We start from the raw sequence: 6,000 nt of genomic DNA on the forward strand, positions 1-6,000 counted from the left end.
CAAGCAGGTTCGATTGCATGATATCTCGGCGGAGACAGCAAATTGGATGCACAATTGTGTTGATGGTTGGAATCAGAGGGTAACATGGGAAGGATGCTTGACAGACTGGAGGTCTTTGACCAGTGGAGTCTCTCAGGATGCCGTGAATAGCTCATTGCCGTTTGTTATCTATATCAGTGTTTTGGAGGAAAATGTCCTCGGCATGAAGAGAAAGTTTGTAAATGATACTCTAGGAGTCGGTGTTGTGGACCGAGAAGAATGTTGTCAGAAATTGCATCAGGACCTTAATAATCTGGGGAAGCAGGCCGAGAAATGTGAAATCGATTTTAGTAGTGACAAGTGTTAGGTCTTACATTTTATAAAGTCACACCAAGGTAGAAGAATCACAAGAATGGTAGGGCCTTACGAAGTGTAATGCAATAAAGGAACCATGGTATTCAGGCACACGCTTCATAGTTTCACATTTTCTTTGAACAGGAACCGGTTCTGCTATTCATTAAGACCATGACAGATCAGTCCATAGCCTCAGCTCCTACTACTTGCATTTTCTCCAAAATCCTTAATTCCCCCACTGTGCAAAAACCCATCGAATTGGGTGTTAAGGCTATTAAATGAAATTGCCTTCACTTTTTCCCTTTGTCACAATTTTTTGAAGTGGGGTCGCAGGTACACAAGCGAGTGAAGATGGGATTTGACACACTGGTCTTCAACACTCAGGGCATTGAGCATAGAAATATGGAAATGATGTTGCATTTGTAAAGACATGGATGAGACAGCACTTATTGAACTGTGTTCAGTTCTGGTCACCTTGTTTTATCAAGGATATCAATCAAGTGGAAACAGTGCAGAAGAAATTTACTCGGATTTCGCCAGGATTCAACGATCTGAGATGTAAGGAGAGAATGGAAAATCAGGACTTACATCTTTAGAGCGCAAAACATTATGAGGACTGTAATGGGGGATATCGTATACATGTGTATAAGGACATGAGAGGCGTGGATCGGGTGAATACACTCAGTTCGTTTCCTCGGATTGGTAATCAACGGCTAGAAGGCATCATTTTAAGGTTCAAGAGTATAATGAATATAAGAAAGCAAGTTGGATAACACAAAGGGTTGATTGCAAGTAGAATGCGCTGCCAAGGGAGATTGATGAGGCGGGTACATCAACAAAATTTAAAAGGCACTTGAACAATTACGAGGATTAGAAATATTTAGAAGGATGTGGGCCATGCGTTGAGAAATGGCGTCGGAGTTCGTGGACATTTTGTGCGGCATGGACTAGTTTGGGTCGAAATGCGTCTCTGTGTTCTGTAGAAATCCATTTATCAATGGGTCTCCGACTCTACGAGAAGGGATGCAAGTTCACAGCTCCCCGAAAGTGAGAACACCAGTAGATAAGATGGTAAAACAAGCAGACTGCGTACACGCGATCATCGGTCATATGGGTGATTGAAGTATTTAACAAGTCATATTGCAAGTTTGTCAGATTTAACTTCACCATATTTGAAGAATTGCGAGCAGTTGTTACATTCAGAATTTTGGAAGAATGTGAAGGTTTTGGAGAGGCTGGAAATGGAGTTGATGGAATATAGACTTGATTGGAGTGCACTGGTTACACAGAGAGCATGGGCAAACTTGGATTGCTTTTGTTAGAGCATCGGAATTTGAAGAAGCATAGAAGGATATGAAAATATGCAAGCTACTGGTGGCATGGTTAGATAGATCCTTTCTAGCAGTATGCAAAAATCTAAACCTATGCTTTTACTGTGGGATGGGAATATTTTAAGGGAGATCTGACGAGAAAAAAATCATTTCTCAAAGGGCGTGGTAGATGTTTGTCATGCAATGCCAGAAGATGGGATAGAATCACATAGATCAGCAAATCTGATCGTTTATTTAGGCAGAATCACAGCTGTTTGAGACGAGAGGAATATGTCCAACATGCAGGCTTCCAGAGGATTTGTTAACAGTTACGTTATGGATGACTCATACATAATGGTTCGAAGGACCCATTCATCTGTTGCACTCTTCCATGTTATACGATGGAGTAAGGATGTACATTTATTATGGTGATTCAAGTTGCTTCCAAATGTATTTGCGTGGATTCAGGATCATGAAAATGTTAATACAATGAAATTGTGTTTTTGTCAAAGGAGACATTATTGGCTGTGCTTGAAACGGATTTTCGTAGAATAAGAAATGTTGTATGCAATGTCTTTTTTTTTCAAATTAAACGTATGTATGGTTCACTTTCACGAGGGACACTGCCTGACACTTCAGTTCGGATCACTATTAATGACACAGTGCTGCAAGTAAAGGATGGTTTTGCCAGATATTTGGTTGCAGGAATATAATGAGATGAGTGCACTGTGAAGCAGGTGATCACTGGAAGTGTCTTTTTTAAGTTCATGGATCACTTATTCCAGAAAAGATTCTTGAAAGACACATCTATTGTGGAGGCGTTGTATTATCCAGAGATTTTCCTTCGACTTTGCCCCTTCTGGGCATGTCGTCATTCGTGTCTTTAGCCCTTGTTTTGTCCTACCCTTTTTTCGACAAGTTTCTCTTGACAATGCATTAAGCAAACATTGTACCATCTGATATATTTGCCTTTTCTGAAGTGTCAACACAGGTCATAGAGTAATAAAGATGTACAGCACTGAAACAAACGCTTCTGTCGAACTCGTCCATGTCGACCAGATATTCAATACCAATTTCGTCCCACGTGTCAATAGCTGAGCTTTATCCGGCTAAGCTCTTGCTATTCATATACCTATCCAGATGTTTTTTATATGTTGCAATTGCACGAGCCTCCACCACTGCCATTGACAACTCATTCCATCCATGTGCCACACTCTGGGTAAAAGAAAGTTGCCCCTGAGATCCCTTATAATATCCTTTCCCTCTCACACTAAGCTTATGCCTTCGAGTTGTGTACTCCATTACCCAAGGGATAAGACTTTTTGTATGTCTCCTATCCGTTCTCCTCATGACTTGATAAACCTTTATAAGGTCACACCTCAGCCTCTGTCACTCCAGGGAAAATAGCCCTTTGACTCTTCAACCTCTCCCTCTAACTCATATCCTCCCCCAGCAACGTTCTTGCAAATCTTTTCTGAACTCTCAAGTTTCCCATCATCTTTCCGGGAGGAAGGAGACTAGTTGAGTGTCATCTCCATGTCTTTCTTTATCTACTTCATTGCTGAGACGTCATGTGCAGTTTCAACACGTTTATTGCTTTGCCAGCGATTCGATATCATTGTTGACAAGCATTCTATTCAACATTTTGTGATATAAACTATGAAATTTAGACCAAGCAATGCATGCTATTTTTGAAATATGAACAATTCAGCATTTTTGTTGAAATCAGTGTTTCTGCCATTTCCATTAAGCTACTTTCAGATTTTCCGTGTTTCTGAGATAATGAAGACAATGTCTGTCTTTCTCATTGTGATGATTGCACATAACCATGCAGCCATCAGAAGGAAAATAACCCTTGGTATCACTGAGTCTGCATCAGAAAAAGTACGGTTATTATTTCTATTTACGCTTGCCGGCATACTGTGCAAAGACTTGATTGTTTTGACATTTAAGATGCTTACTCAAATAAATTGTCGGAAAAAAGATTGGGGTTACCTGCTTCCATTACCGAAACATGAAATACATTCCCATCCAGTCCACCATCTCGATGTAAAATAAAACAATTCCCCTCCTCTTCTTGCGTGGTTCTTTTAAATATTTGCACACAATCGAAAGAATTTCACTTTTGCTTACTTTAGATCATGAACGATATTCATCCTGTATGTCTCAAGCATAACGGTTTGTCCATAGTTCCACGTATTTGATTTGTCTTGAGCTTAGTGAAGAAGTTTGCGTCGAAGTTCACTTTAGATTATTGAGCAATCTTCTGATGTCAGTGAATGAGAACAGTTTCACAGGCAAATGTCCTTGAGAATGGAAAAGTATTGAAAACATAACGTACCACATGGCTGTCTTAATTTATCAGTTTATGAATCTAAGCAATCTTTCAATCCTGTTGAGGTCATCAATGCTTCAATCAATTATTGGGCGGCACGGTGGAACAGTGGTTAGCACTGCTGCCTCAAAGTTCTAGAGACACGGATTCAATTCCCGCCTCAGGCGACTCTCTGTGTGGAGTTTGCACATTCTCCCCGTGTCTGTCTGGGTTTCCTCCGGGTGCTCCGGTTTCCTCCCACACTCCAAAGATGTGCAGGTCAGGTGAATTTGCCATGCTAAATTGCCCGTTGTGTTAGGTAAGGGGGAGATGTAGGGGTATGGGTGGGTTCCGCTTTGGCGGGGCGGTGTGGACTTGTTGGGCCAAAGGGCCTCTTTCCACCCTGTAAGTAATCTAACCTAATGCGTCTGCTCTTTGTCAACACCAATGGATATGACAATAACCTGCTCAGAGTTTTTCACAGACATTTGTTGCATTACATATTATTCCAGAAAGTCCCGTTTAGATTTCCTCCCAATGCACTTTATATTTCATTAAATAGGGAGAATTACATGGTTGCTCAGTTTAGCTGAAGCTAATGGATAAACAAATTATTTAGTAACAAAGTCTCCTCTAACAATACAATAACAATTTATTGGCGTTTCAAATTAGTTATTATGCGTAGTGTTATGAAGGTGGATGTATACACTGTATCTTTACGAGAAAGGGGAAGCTGGCATTGATGTGGAGAGTCACAGAACGTGTTCAAAATATTAAAACTGTAACATTTATTGGTGAACCAAATAGCTGGAACTGTGTTACTATGTCAGACGGCAAATTCGAATTCAGCCAATTAGTTTAACTTTTGCCCAAAGATACCAACATCCAATCGAATTTCAAAGTTACTCTTTAGAATGACATAAAATCAATGCGATGGTCTGACGTATTGGGTGTATAAAATAAAGGAATTAGAATAGTAAGCCAGAGTGGCAAAGAGCACAAACAATTATATAGCTTGCAGATTTGTTCTCTGAAAGATACCATTTCACACGAAATTTGTAGAAAAGAAAAGAATACGTACAGAGCAAGATTGCAAGTAGATTAACTCCAATCCGATCATAGTACGTGTATTTACGCCCTCATGGAACTTTGTGAAAGGAGGAGTATCATCACGCCCTTTATAAAAATTAACCATCAACGTCCAAAGATGGACTCCTTTTAAAACCCCATATCCTTAAGTTGTTAGTATACTAAAACCCACACACACGTTACATTTAAATAATCGTGCAAGCATGAACTGGTGTATTTTGTTTCAGTCTGCACCGCTACTGTCACCAAAAGCAACTTTTCCTCATTCAACTCTCGACAATACTTCGGAAATCACGGTTCTCCCGTCGTGTTGCGTACACCACTTTCACATTAAATAACTGAATCATCAAGTTCCATCGAAACAGTCTGGCATTTTTGTCCTTGCGTTTTTTTCCAAAACCTTCAATTAATTATGGCCAATGTCTGTGACAGATACGTACTGAAAACATAAAGATTGAAGTGATGTAATACCAACAGCATGATCAAACTGTCGAATATTTCTGCTGATTAATGTCAATTTTTTCTGGAAAAATAGCCAATCGGTCTTTCTATCTTCTCTTCATCTTCGTGTAAGAGTACAGAACCGATACTCATATCACTTGCATTGATAGTCACGTGCAAAGGCTTTGCGTAATTAGGTGTGGCTGATACTGGGGAAGGAGGTAACACAACTTATACGCTACCAAATGACTTTGACATTGTGATGTACAATGAAATATCTCCCTTTTTGTTATCAATTCACAGAGTGGAGCAGGCATATTGCCAAGATTTGGTGCGGACATTTGATGAAATGCAGTCAGTCGCAGGAATTGGTTTAAATCTCTTTTTGTACATGTTATGGGAAACTCCCCAGGTACCTTTGTTTTTGCATTCACTGGGACAACTTGTCCGTGTACAATAACAAGAAGTTGACTTGCCTTTGGCAAATTCACATTTCAGCACGTTTATCCCCAA

The sequence above is a fragment of the Chiloscyllium punctatum genome, chromosome 35, assembly GCF_047496795.1.
Source record: "Chiloscyllium punctatum isolate Juve2018m chromosome 35, sChiPun1.3, whole genome shotgun sequence".
Taxonomy (NCBI): domain Eukaryota; kingdom Metazoa; phylum Chordata; class Chondrichthyes; order Orectolobiformes; family Hemiscylliidae; genus Chiloscyllium; species Chiloscyllium punctatum.